The sequence below is a fragment of the Canis lupus genome, chromosome 17 (assembly GCF_048164855.1).
Source record: "Canis lupus baileyi chromosome 17, mCanLup2.hap1, whole genome shotgun sequence".
In the NCBI taxonomy this organism is placed as follows: Eukaryota; Metazoa; Chordata; class Mammalia; order Carnivora; family Canidae; genus Canis; species Canis lupus.
The window spans coordinates 28,479,703-28,494,787 of NC_132854.1; the positions used below are offsets into that span (position 1 = coordinate 28,479,703).

Here is a 15,085-nt window from a genome sequence, read left to right on the forward strand (position 1 = left end):
GGGATAGCCAGTTTTAACCCCTCAAAAGCAGTTGCTATTTTGTGGATAGAAATTTTTAAATATTCCAGAGCTGTAGTGATAGTGGGTTTCTTTAGGCCCCACAGTTCCTCATATAATTTAACAGACCCCTTCCTGGTTACCAGGTCTCCCCATGCAGGATGAACTCTGTAGGCAACCCTTCCCTAATGCAGAAGCTTTCCGCGAGCCATTCCCTGGTTTCCTCCTTGCTGATCACGAACCCCAAAGTCTCTACAGCCTGCTCTCTCCTCTAAGGTGTCTACACATCCAGGCTTGCTTGGGAACATCTTGGTAGAGTCTGTTGTCTTTCAATAAGTATTAATACCACTGCCTTTCACTCTCAAGAGTGCTCCATCTTGGAGGAAAAATTATATAGTTGCCCTCTTGATATCTTGCCTTTTTCCCTCCCTCCTTCTATTATATCGGTAATACCTATTTCTGTATCAAAATACCATGTCAATATGACTATGTACCAAATTACTCTCCTAGCTCTTTTCTCCCTTCCAAACTCCAGACAGTTCCATTTCTGTTCTACGTATGTCTATATGAGAGTCCTTCTAGAACTTAGACTCAACAAATAATAAAGTTGTCCCTCTTTTTCAGACCAGTTTTTCTCTGGTATCATTATTTCTGTTAAAGAAAGCTAATGAAACCCAATATTGTAAAGTCAACTTGCCAATAGGATCATATGTCACTCCCCATAAATTCATTTGGATGAACATGTTCCAAACCCATTTACTTCCCACCCTCAATAGAAGCACCTTCAGCCCTAATCTCCTCTCTCTCGATATTACAAAATACTTACAGCTGCTCAAAAATTAGTAGTGATTCCAAAGGACCACTAAATTAATTAAAACTCCTTTAGACTGGCTTTCAAGATCTTAAATACTATAGCTTCGACCCAATTTGATGATCTTTTTCAGCTCCAATACCCTGGGACTTTATGATTCTACATACGCCTCCTTCTCAATAGTAATCAACCTCATATTCTAGTCTTCAGGTGAATTTGCCTACAAGACAGGGAATATTCCATTTCTGAGAATAATCTGTAATTCCTTACCTCTATGACCTCATCTGTACTATTTCTTGAGACTGGAATGGCTGGCCTCCTACCTGTTTCTACTGTTTTAGCCTGTCTATTCTTCAAGGACCTATTCAAATTCACTTCTTCAGAAAGCCTTTCTTTCTTTCTTTCTCTTCCCAATAAGTAGTGTTGTTCCCTCCTCTCAATCTTCCACTACCACCATCAGAACTCTATATTATAATGGACACTGGAGTCTCCTCCTCCTTTCAGTCATAGCCACCACCAAATGCACTTACCAGGTTGCTTCCAGGCTGACTTTTCCAAACATGAGTCTCATCACAGCATTTCCTACCTACAAAGCTTTCAATGATATTATTTTGCATAGGATTCAACTCAAACTCCTCAATATTACAAACAATAATCTGGATATACCATCCAACTCTCCAAACTTAAGTCTGGCATTTCTGTTTCATACTTTACCCTTCAGCAACACTGAGCCTCATAACTATTTCCAAACAAGCTGTTGGGTTGTTACTGTCTCCTCCCCAAGTCCTTTTCTTTCCTATGTACCTGGATAGCTCTATCTACATTCAGCTCTGATGATGATTCCCCTGTGATACTGTATTTGGTCATGTAATTTTCTTTGCCTTCTCCTCTCCAGACAAAATTAAGTACTTTCTTCTCTTGGTATTAATGAATAGTGCCTGTATTATTTTGGTTATCACAAGGTACTTCATTTGCTTAGATATTGTTTTTTTCTACTAGACTGTGAATGCGCCTAAGGGTGGAACCTACATAGTGGTTGAGAACATAGACACTAGAAACAGAATGTGGGGTCAAATTTTACCTCCTGCTACTCACTAGCTGATTTTATATATCAGCTATTACTACACACAATGCTGCATAACAAGCAACCACAAATTGTCAGTAGCATGTATCAATATTTTTTTGTTTATGGTCTGAGTTTACTAGTAGTTCTGTTGGTTTAGGTCAGCTTGGCTGATCCTAGCTGGGATTGCTCATGCATCTGTGATCAGTGGTGGGTTGGCTACAGCTGGTAACTCTGAGATGACCTCAGCTGAGATAAGAAAAAGGTAACAGAAATAACTTATCTTTCAGCAGGCTTCTTTGGACATGTCCTCATGGTAGAAGCAGAGTTTCAAAAGAATTAAGAGGTATGCATGGCCTCTTGAGGCCTGGACTGGGAATAAGCACAACACCATTTTTGTTCCAACCAAAACCAATAGAGCCCAAATTCTAAGAGTGGGAAAATAGACTCCAAATATAACAGGAGTTGCTGCAAAGTCATATTGTAAAGAGCATAGATACAGGGAAGCCACTAACTGGCTCACTTTTTCAATCTACCACATCCTGGGCAACTACAGTTTTTTTTTTGTTTTTTTAAGATTTTTTTTAAAATTTTTATTTATTACACACACACACACACACACAGAGAGATCGAGAGAGAGAGAGAGAGAGAGAGAGAGAGAGAGAGGCAGAGGGAAAAGCAGGCTCCATGCAGGGAACCCGATGTGGGACTCAATCCCGGGTCCCCAGGATCATGCCCTGGGCTGAAGGCAGCAGTTGCTAAGCCACCAGGGCTGCCCAGCAACTACAGTTTTAATAATTAACACATTAAAAAAAGCATTTATAATATGCTATATCCTATTTCACATGCCGGGGATATAATAGTAAGCAATACCAACAAAAATTCTTTCCTTAAAGAGCTTAAATTGCAGGGGCAGGTAATAAGTAAAAAAGAAAGTCAACTATATCACTTGTTAATAGTGATAAGGGTCAAGGAGTGAATTCATACAGAAAAGGGAAGGAGGAGATGGGAGTTGAAGTATAAAGGAAATTTTAGAGAGGGTGACTAGTGCAGGGAATCAGAAAGGGACATGAAAGGATGAGAATACAAACCATGGGGATGAGTTCCATGGGGAAGCACTTAGAGGGTTCTGCAGGAGAAATGATACAGGAGGCTATTGCCACAATACTTTGCTCTCCCACCACAGACCTCACATTCATCAGATCCAAAATGTGCCTGCAAATGTAGAGCAACTCCATCTTTTCCATTCCTCCCTTTGCCCATTTTCTTCCTCTCTTTTCTGTCCTCTTCATGGGGTGACATGCAACTTTGTGCCTGTTTCTGACACATACTCTCAATTGCTACCCCAGGGTCAGTGCCTTAATGGCCACTTGGTTTCTCAAAGGAACCAGCACCTTTGAAACATTTTTGAAAAGTATCTCTGAAATATAAGATATCAGAATGACTCAATTTCTCTGTATTATTTAAAGCAATGTTAGACATCCTACAAGCAATGGGATGTAATAGAAAGAAAATTTAAAGTTCAGCATGTTACTTGAGTTCAAATGGCATACTTACTACTTACCTTAGGAGAATGGCCAAACTGGCCTCTAGCTCCTTACCATCATCTTCAAGATGGGAACATAAATACTGATTGTGGCAAGGATTACATAAGACAGTGTGTGGCATCCCAGAACAGTGTCCAGCATACATGCTAGTCCCAAATCACAAAGGGTGACTTGGGGATGGAGAAGATTTTAGGTGTGAGCAAAGCTATAAAAAGACAGAATTTAAGTCAATTAATGCTAAGATGGAGTCAATTCTGTTGTAGATCACCGAGTCAGAGTTAAGCTGGACTGATGGGAAGCTTCAGACGGGAGCTCATCACAGTGCTTTTTGGATTTTGGACATTTTTCAACTCTGAAAAATCTGATCTCCCCACCCGTCTCCCAAATAATCCATAGTTTGTCCCTACCCTGGGGGGCTGGCAGACTGTAGCCCAACATTTGCGGAGTTGAGGTTATTACCGTCAGGTTTCCATGTGGTTAAGACTTTGAGATCATCCTCTACTTCACTGCTAGAGCCCCTACTTTCTCCCCACGGTCCTTCAGGTGTCAGTCTTCTCCTTTTTGGTGCCATCATTTCCCCTATCCTCAAATCCTCTAATTCTTTACCAGAAAATAAACATTTTACCAAAAACTAAAAAGTTCAATTCACAAAAACTCCAAACAACACTGTGAAATCATGTTAGTGGATAATAAGAATGTTGTATATATATTATGGGGGATTTAACCATGGGCCCTGAAATATAAACAACGTATTCTTTGGATAAGAGTAGAATGCAAGTTAAATAGGACAGAAACTGGGGATCCCTTGGTGGCTCAGCAGTTTAGCACTTGCCTTTGGCCCAGGTCATGATCCTGGAGTTCCGGGATGGAGTTCTGCGTCAGGCTCCCGACATGGAGCCTGCTTCTTCTCCCTCTGCCTGTGTCTCTGTGCCTCTCTCTCTATGTCTATCCTGAATAAACAAATAAATAAATCTTTAAAATAGGACAGAAACTTTGAATCTGTCTAATAGAGCTGAAAATGTCACATTACTGAGGCATTTTCCAGGGCACTGGCATCAATTTTATAATAGAAGAATATATACATTCCTTGAAATAGTATTCACCCTATCCCTAGAACTGTATACATCAGGCATTTTTCCATTTTGGGATTAATCTACAAAACTCATCCTTGGTTATTTTTTTTATTACCTCTGAGCCTAGAGCTACGCAAATTCATCCATTCACTATTTAAGATTCAACAAATCTATTGAGCAATGGCTCAATGAGTATATGCCAATAGTATAGTAGACTCAAGCAAATCAATTGTAAACAAAAAAGATAAGGTCCTTTATTTCTTAGAGCTTATATTTATGAGTATATATATCACAGAGTAGGAAAAGATAGGGGAGAGGTTTTCTTATAAAATAAGCAAGTTAACATACATATGACAACATAAGATACAATAATTTCTATGAAAACATAAAATAGTGTAGAGAGAGAGCATGATTTAGTGGGGAAAGGGTTGATATTAATAGTTAACATTTATTGAGTGCTTAGTCGGTGATAGGCACTATATGTGTGGATCCATACTTATCTGGCACTTACAATACCCTATGAATAAGTATTATTGATCTTATTCCTATTTAACAAACTAGGGGTCTGAGTGTAACACAACAAAGTTAGTTAAAGTCTGCTTTGCTGGTAGGTGGCAGGACTGGAAGTTGCTCCCAAGATGTCTGTTTCCAGAGCCTTGTTATCTCCCTGCCTATTGAACATAAATTTAACCCAATATGATTGCCATGGAAAAACTGAAGTCAAATGGAAATATCTTAATAACCATGAGGAAGACATGTCTAAATCTAACACTTTCTAACAACAAAAAAGTTAATCAGCAATGTTAAGTTCATACATTTTTTTCTCTAATAATTTTAGAGTAGCAACATAATTTAGAGTAGTTTTTATGAGTGATATACACATAATGGGATAAGTAAATCTAAATTATTTTAAAAATAAAGTATTAGTACACATCAGTGTAATAATTACTAATAGTCTATTGACCTAATGATAAAAGGAAAACAATGTACCACTCTTTGAACGACAACGAACTTCACTTATTACATGTTGCATTAGTATCTGTTTTCATTTAGCTTTCATTTTCCTGTTTTGAAAAGGGTCATTTTCGTTATGAATAAAAAACTTTGAGATTTTGAACTATTGCTTACCTATCCTCTCAAAATGCTTTTATAGGCTTGAACATGGACACACAAGATTTGGATAAATACTTGCTTCAAACATTGCATGAGACCGTCTAATTTGTATCTGTACTTTGAGCTCCTCTGATGACTACGGACACACCACTTGGGAGCAGATTCAGGGGTATGGTACTTTATTGCCAACAATTCAATGACTAGTACATAAATTTCATTAGAATGAGTATTTAAAATTATTACAATTATATATGTGGATTATCCCACTTTATGAGCTATCCTTACACAACTGTTTCATTCTTAGATATTCTTACACAAAATTATCACAATTTGATCCCTGAGCCAAACTCTAAGAAATCTTACATATTTATATGACAGCTTTACTAGTTGATTTGTTTTTTAAAAAAGTGTGATGGCATGAAAATGGATGAGGATTCAGGTATCTATACTTTGGACTTCCACCAGAGTGAATGTGTATATCAAGTTTAAGCCTCTAGTGAACATTCTTATGTACATTGGCGAGAACATGCATTAGAAGGAGACTAAGATTTTTTGAAACCTAAGGTTTGAGAACACTGTAAGTCAAAAAAATTATTCTGGGTTGTCAACAAGTCCAGATTCTGATACATGTTGATAGCGACCTGCCTGTCCCATAAATATAGTAAATGGATGTGTGACTTCAGACCCACAGGCACGCACTGATAGTCCAGCCTGACGTGGATATAGGCAACCCTTTATGTCTGTTCTGACTTTGGCTTTTGCAGCTGCTGTTTTCTCAGTGTTGTCTCCGGGGCAGTTTCCTGTTGCCATAGCTGATGGCCTGCCCACGCCTGCCTGGGCCTTTCAAGTGTCAACACTCCCAGGCCGGCTGCAGTGGTCAAATGCTTGTTAATGAGATATAGCAGCTGGGTAGGGGTAAACCACTGAGTCGGATAAAGGAATTGCGCTGGTGCAGGAAGCGATGCCTTTTGAATCTTTTCAGCAGGGTGAAAGCTTTCAAATCAAAGAGGGTATGTTGTATTCATTAATAAACCCAAGTTCCCATGCAGTCACATTCAAGCTGGCAGTTTAACTTTGCTTCAGACAGGTGAATTTCCCCCCCGATTTTACCCTGAAAGACAATGAACGAGAAAACAAGACTTTAGCTTGGAACAAAGCTCTACTTCCTCATCTGTGGGGCTGACCAGACTGCTAAACCAAGCAGGGGTTGCTGCATTCTTTTTCAATTTATCCTTTTGTCCGTGTATTTGTGTATGCGTGTGTGTGTGTGTGTGTGCTTGCGCACACACACACGCACGCGTGCATGTTTCAAAGCTCATAGCAACCGCTCCTGCTCCCTTCTCCAGAGTCTTTTGGCCAGAGCACTTCTTTTCTTCCCTGGTCTTTCAAAACCTGACTTTCAGAAACAGAATTAACAACTTAACAATCACATGTGAGGAAAGGAAATACCGAGATGTGGACGGGGGCCGGTATTGTCTCTGTCTTGGAGGGAACAGAGCTGCGCACCTGCAACCCCCTGCCCCATCCCGACCTGGAGAGGAGGCCACTTCTCCAGGGAGTGTGTGGAAGCTGGCAGCATCACCAGCCGGCTCCAACAGCTGGGAGAAGCCAGAAGGGAGGAGCGGGGGAGGATATAGAAAAGTCTCTAACTGGCAGGAAGTCCTGAAGATAGTGTTGAGGGAAGTATTATTATGTTTAAGTGCTAGAAAGTTGCACTCAGAGAATGAAAATAGCCACAGTAAATAGCATCAGAGATGGATTATCTATTTTGGGGTCATTTGAGAGAATTCAGAATGAATGACAATTTTAGAAGCAGGGTTATGTAATGTGGACCAACTGAGAGAGATATTCTTGCCTCTCACTGTCTGCATTTTTTCAACGATCTTATTTACCTAATAATTCACCAGGGCTAACTAAGCACTACAAAGCAAAGGCAGTACCTATGTTTTATCCTAAAGACATTTTTAACTGCAAAGAAGACTATCCAGGAAAACAGATGGGAGAGATGCATTCTTCAAAGTACTTCAGTTTCTAGAATATTCACAAATTGACTTATTTTAGATTTCTAGTCTTTTGAGAAGACCTTTAAGCCATAGGAAAAGAGAAATGAAAATCCCATTTGTTAGATCTTTATAAGAATGTGTCAAGCATCAAGCTAGGTAGACACTTTTAAAAAAATTGTGTATAGAAAAATGCACATACAAAGGGGAAGCGTAGTAAAATTCTGTGAAAACTCAACAATTCATATTTACTTAAAAGACACTCTTCAGTGGCTGTTTTTTTTTAATTTTTTAAATTTATTTATGATAGAGAGAGAGAGAGAGAGAGCAGAGACATAGGCAGAGGGAGAAGCAGGCTCCATGCACTGGGAGCCCGACGTGGGATTCGATCCCGGGTCTCCAGGATTACGCCCTGGGCCAATGGCAGGTGCTAAACCGCTGTGCCACCCAGGGATCCCAGTGGCTGTTTTTTTAAGACCTCATCTCCTCTGCTTGTACCCCAAGTTTTGAACACCTCCAAGGGGCTGCTGAGTCTTGTCCTTCTGGCAACAATAACAACAATAACTATTTTTTTTCCACAAAATCACTCTATTTTTTTCCCTTCAATAGCACTGGATCTGTCACCTCCAGGATCTGACTCATTTGGAGCCACTGCCTCTACCCTGGCACCCAAGCTATCTTCTTAATAGCATCCAGTTCAACCCCCTAAGATGGTAAACCATGTATCCACCGGTAGTCTATAGCACTCCCTCCAGGCGAGGGGTGGAACAGAGACACACAAGTCCTGTAAACAGCTCAGACTTGCACTCTTGCCTATATTCCTTGGCTTTTGACTTCATGGATGTTAGTAGTTCCTTAAAGAAGCAAAACACTAAACAGCACAAAATCACTACAGTTACTATGTAAAACAAAGCAGAAACTGCATTCCCCAGAGCACACGTGCACTTAATGTAAGTTTGGCATTTGATACACTACTGCATTTTGTTCTGTGCCTTTCTGCCTCCCCCAACCAGCTCCAATTTACACCATATTCCCTCATTTCTTTTACTTTCTACTTCTTCTTTTTTTCCCCCTTTGGCTAAGAAGGTTTTGACTTAAAACTGAAAATATTCTAAGTGACAAGTAAGTAGCCCCTTCTCAAATAAAACCTGCAATAACGTGCCTGGATTACATTCAGGAATGCTGGAGGGGATCCCAAAAACCAGCACTTGAATAGTCAATTTGACAGAATCCTAGGACACCATTGAAAGGGCTCCTGTTACCTAACTGACTTAGAGCTAATCAGTGTAATCCTCATGACAATACCTTGTCTGACTCCAGGAACCTGCTGCCATACCCCCTGGGAAGGGGTGGGGGGAGTTGGAGGGAGCCACTGGGGGTGTCCCAAGCCTCTGTCTCTGCCACACAGTAAGAGGACATGAGCTTCTTTTCCCCCTGGCTCTGCTTTTCAACTTGAGGACAAAGACGTTTCATAGAGTGAGATAACTTAGATATATTAAGGTGAGTAACCTCAACATGGGGACACGAAGAGAGAAAACCACAGAAAGCCATCAATAGCTCATGTCCAAATCCCAGGAAACAGAGTAGCAGTGAGAATAAGTTTCTTGGCAGAAAAACCAGATCAGTCCAGAAAGAAGTTTTGGGAAAATGTTTGAACCAGTCTCGACAGCATGAAAATGTTTCTAAATAAGCTCTATGACTAGTTTTCTCCTGGACAATGTAAAGACCAAATGAGGGGAGGCTGGAGGGATGGATAAGCCTTTTAAGAGTAACAAACTTTACTCTGGCTATTTAGCCCATTTCTGAGAATTTGTCTCAAGACTCTTTGAAGAAGAATGCAAGAATAGACACTCAATAGCACTGGATCTGTCACCTCCAGGATCTGGGTTGAATTGGTAGGTAAGCATAATATCGGTCCTAGTATGGACAGCAGTGCATTTTGTTCAATGTCCCTCCCACTCAAAAAAAAGTTCCTAATATCTGTTATTGACACTTCTTAAAAAGAACACATCTGTTGTGAGATTCTTGTTTGAAACTGTTTAATCAGAATAAAAGACACATACATTTACACTGAGACCTTACTTTGTTTCTGCCCATGAGAAGGAGGGTGGATATAGAATACCACTATCATTTATATTTATATCGTGCCAGCACAACTTAACACAAATAAAGGATACCAAAGGGAAGGAGAGGAAAAGAAGTTGAGAATTAGAAAGTATATTCTATGACTTCAAACATAATTTTGAGATTAATAATCTTCAATGGCTTGAATAGCAAGATGGTCCTGTTGACTATCAGCATAGGCTATGGTTAGATTACTATTTCTTATCTCTTGTTCAAAGCTCTACTTCAAAGGACTACTATCAATTGTTCAAGTAGACAGCAAAAACTCGCAATGCCTTAGAGCACTCAAGAGTGAGGCGACTATGAAAGAATTCTTTCTTGGGTTGGAGGTAAGCTTGTTGCATGTTTAAGAGAAAAATGGCTGGTAATCTAGTCATGGTGCCAAAGTACTGATGAGTGAATAGGCACAGAAGTCGTCCCTGGAAAACTAAAGAACTTAATTAGAAGTTACAATAATAGAGTGTTTGGATGAAACAATTTAATTCAGTGCTGGAAAAAGTTAGACATTGTATCCCAGCAAACCATTCAATTTACTCCAGTAATTGTCTTAATGATTCATTCATTCAACAAATATTTATTGAGCAACTTTTAGCTGCCACACTCTGTTAAGGTGCTGGCAAAATTGCACAGAACAAAATAGGTGAGAATCTTGCCATCATAGAGCTTTTGTCCTAGAAATTACTAGCATTTTGCTACACAATCACTACAGCCATGTGGAGACTGCAAAGATGGGCCTTAATCATCTTGGCCATTTTTCTCTAAAAACTGACATTTAATACATAATGCTGAAGCCTTCTGATTAATCCAATCCATGGAGAAAAGATCCCTTTTATGAGACATAATACTATTAATCACAGTTTAATTTGACAGTGCGGTGGGGCGGGGGAGAAGATGGAATTTTAAAATGTGGACTTCAGAAAATGTTACAGAGAAGGGAGTCATTTTGAGTAAAGGGGGTTGGCCTTCCTGGAGGCACTCTATTTTTTTTCCACAAAATCACTCTATTTTTTTCCCTTCAAAATAATTGCTGAAGGGAAATTATTTTCTAGAATCCCCTAAGATACTTCCTTCAGGACCAAGTGGTTACAGTTTACCCAACTCAAGGCAAAGGAGAACAGAATCAAGAATATTCACTGATTGTAGGGAATTTATAATGAGGACCAAGCCTAAGGATACAAGAGAAGCCTATGTGTTACAAAGGAAAGAAAGGATCTGAAATTTAACTGTTTATTAAATACTGCTTCTGCTAAGTATTGTTTTGTGCATAGAAACAGACCAAGTTTGTTGGGGAGACAGGTATTATCTAGTGATGATAAAACTTGAAGTCAAAAAGTAGAAAGGTAGTATCCTTTAAAAATATGTGTATATAAACCCTGCCTTGTTACATTTTATATAAGCGTTGGAACAATAATAAAATAATCATTGGGACAAATTCTTATCTTTAAAGATAAGGATTAAAGGATTAAACACAGTATACTGTATTTTCAAGTGCAAGGACAACAAGGAAGTTCTTTGTAGAAAATGACCATCTGTTTGAAGCACTTTCTTTCATTTCTCCACCTTTGCCTTGTATTAGACTCTTCCTTCAGCAGTGCCCTAAAAGGTATATGATACTTTTGTTTTCCAGCACATTCTCTTGGGGCACCTAGTAACTTTTGCTCAGGATTCTAGAGAGGTTATAGCTGATTTGGATACATAAAACATTGCTTTTACAGGTCACTGTCTATGTAACTGTTCTATATCGTCTTTATCTCCATACAGCGCACTCAAAACAAAAACAAAAACCAAAACCAACAATCTCCCTCAAAACACAAAACAAAACAAAAAACTCTAGTGAAGTCACTGCAGGCTAATCCCAAGGGAGGACGTTAACACTTTGATTTTTATCTCAGGGAATCTGCAGTACGATATTCAGTTTCAGCCATCTTATTTTAAAATAAAAATTTATGAATATTACAAGTTGTAACATAAAAAGGCTCTCCCTTATATTTCTAAAATCATTTGACATGTATAATATAGACATATCTATTCTAAATTATTTTTTACCTTCTGCTCTGGTTCAGTGAGTCTCACTGATGGCACGCATTAAAACTTGTGTTCCCAAAGTGATGCCACTTCTTTTTTCCTTCAAATTGGTCAGGATAGCAAAGGAAAACTGGACATTTTCTTTATACACTAGAAATAGCCTAATAACTAATAATTCACAAAAAAATTTCTTTTGGAAATTATGAAGAAATATGTTTTTGCTGAATAGTCAAAGATCTGTGTTAGAAGTAGCTAGTCTCTCTGTGTGATGTCTCAGGGGTTAGAGAGGCGTAGTGGGTGGAGCAGCATCATTTTCAGTGCTCTTGAGAATAAGGAAACACAAAGGCTAGGTCCAGCTGATTGAAATGTGGCTGATGTAACCCTCTGTCTCCCCAGTAGACTGAGCCACAAGCTATATAAACCATAAGGATGATTAATGTGTTCAGATTAGTCATGCCAAAATATGGTGTAGCAGTCACCTACAGACCTCCAACTAAACTCCATATTGCCTCCACTCTCCCAGAGCCTAATGGATTCTTGGAAGGTGTATTGAATACAGGTGTCTCTCATCCAGGAAAACAAATTAACAAAATTCCAAACTCTCAAAAAAAAGTTCCTACGAAATAATTCAAACTGCAGTAGGATTTTCCTTGAGAGTTACCCTTAAGGTTTAGGCTGCTTTATGCATGTAAACATTGTTTGATTTGCAAAAACTTGAATTGAATTCAATGTTTCTGTGATATATTTATTGTGTAAAACAGTACATGAATTTAAATCTCAACTTTTATGGAATGATAAGCACAGAGGAATTGATGGAAGAATAATCAAGGTTCAAAAATCCATCTTAAAAAAAAAAATCCATCTTACACAAAACCATGGAGAGCAAAGGATAAGGAATCTGACCACAGCAGCCACAAATGTGGAGACTGAACCCAACCATGATCACATCTTAAACTTCTAAAATACAGAATGTTTTAGCCTCTACAACTTTTTAATCTATTTAATGTTGACTATATTGTATGAATCATTCAACAATCACAACTCAAGTTTGACCTTTCACTTTCTTATCTAGAGAAAATTGCATTTTCAAGTATCTAAGAATATTTAAAGTATTCAAAGTATTTCAAGAGAACTTTTGGCACATGTCACCCAAGCTCAATAGCTAACAGTTGCTGCCACCTATAGGCTCAATTTCAAGAGAAGGAGCTGGGACTTGAGCAGAGGCTTACATAGTTCGACAAAGCAAGTTCTTTTTCCTTTTCATGGAAAGACACAGTTGGTACCCATAGACTGTTGATCAAGTGCCCTGAGAAAAATAGATTTAGGTATGACAAATTTTATTAGCTCCATCAACCACAATCTCTTTAAACCACCTTGAGGGTAGGGGGTGCAGAACTTTAAAGTAGCAGCCCCTCTGCTCACAAACAAACAAATGAAACAAAATGAAATCAAGTTACCCAGGTCTTTAGTCACATCTAATTGTAATTGTCATGGCTATACAGTCATGTGAAAATAAGTGACAAGGAGAGATTTTCCTTTATGTCAGTTAGCATGTTATCACATGTGAGAGTTTGAATTGTTTTGGATAGATTCTCTCCCCTCTGGAGATTTTGTGAACTCTTCTCCATGACACTATACATCTATATATCTCTACCTATATCTATAGATATGTGTGTGTATATGACTATATAGATTATATTATATATATTATTATATTTCAAAATTATCTTCTAATCTTTAAAATGACATGTGAAGGTAGCCATTATTGTCTCCATTTTACTGATTTAAAAAAATCCTAAAGATAGGGTACTTGGGTGACTCAGTTGGTTAAGCCTCCAACTCTTGATTTCAGCTCAGGTCATGATCTAGGGTCATTAGATTAAGCCCCATGTCAGGCTCCACACTCAGCACAGAGCTGTCTTGGTATTGTCTCTCTCTCCTTCTGCCCCTTCCCCTGTTCATGCATGCTCTCTCTCAAGTAAATACATAAATCTTTAAAAAAATCTTTAAAAAATACTAAGGCTAAGAGAGAAGGAAAAAACTGTATTCATAAAACAAATTCAGGGCACCTAGGTGGCTTAGTCGATTAACTAACCAACTCTTGATTTCAGCTCAGGTCATGATCTCAGGCTCGTGAGATAAAGCCCCACCTGGGGCTATGCACTCAGCAGAGAGTCTGCTTGAGATTCTCTCTCCCCTCCGGCTCTCTCTCTTTAAAATAAATAAATTTTAAAAAAAAAAAGTTAAATCTCAGCTGCAGGACTTTTTTTTTCCATCAGTAAATTGGAGATAGTAAAGACTACCTTCAAATATCATTTTAAAGATTAGAAGACATTTTTATATATATTTATATATCCATACACATAAATGTATATATTTATTCTCTGAATATATTCTCAATGAATAGCAAGCATACAACAGCTTATAAAAATGTTAGTTCTGTTACACCAATTTTATGATATCTTCAAGTCATTTCATAATTGGACTTTTGCTTCTTTATTTGTAACGTGATACTTTAAGTATTTTCCAGATTCCTCCTGGGTTAAATGTTCTAACATAAGGCTTTTGAGTCTGACATCCTCTCTACTCATACCAGCTGGACCCATTTCTGTATTTGGGGTACACTTACGCTTGATAAATGGTTGAGAATCAATGCCCTCCAGGACACTCAGAGACCAGAAGAGGAGGAAAGCCTTCATGGCTGATGTTCATTTCACTATTCCTAATACAATTGTCTCCTTGTTATGAGATAATTGCATGCCCCCAAAATTCACATATTGAAGTCCTGATCCCTAGTATCTCAAAAGTAACTGTGGAGATAGGGCTTTTGAAGAGTTGATCAAGTTAAAATGAAGCCATTCATTAGGGTGGGCCCTAATCCACTCTGACTGATGTCCATATAAGAGGAAATTCAGACACATACACAGACATGGGGGAATGCACCCATAGAGGAAAGACCATATGTGAATATGGTGAGAAGGGCCCAGATAAAGGCAACATTTGCAAGCCAAGAAAGGAGGTCTCAAACAAACAAACTAATCCTACCAACACCTTGATCTTGGACTCAACCTCCAGAACTCAAGAAAAAAAAAATTCCATTGTTTAAGCCCTTCAGTCTGTGGTATTTTGTATGGTGGCCCTAGCAAGTCCATATACCTCTTGACCTAACTCTGACTTTGAGCAAATTACTCATGTTCTCAGATTTCTTATACTTAAAATACAGATAATATTTTGAAAGTTTTAAGATTAAAAGTGATGATGTATATAAATGGCCTCCTATGTTGCTAACACAAATAGTTGCTCAAACATTAATTTTTCCCCTTCCTGAATTC

General features: G+C 38.5%; 1 long non-coding RNA gene across 4 annotated transcripts in view; it reads right to left on the reverse strand.

Moving 5' to 3' along the window:
- Positions 1-4,092: 4,092 nt before the first annotated feature.
- LOC140608356 (uncharacterized) overlaps positions 4,093-15,085 on the reverse strand; it is an 85,386-nt gene continuing 74,393 nt past the window's right edge. For all 4 annotated transcript variants that reach the window (XR_012010368.1, XR_012010371.1, XR_012010369.1 and 1 more), the window contains one exon: positions 4,093-4,368. This is a non-coding gene — a long non-coding RNA (uncharacterized lncRNA). The remainder of the gene's footprint in view (positions 4,369-15,085) is intronic.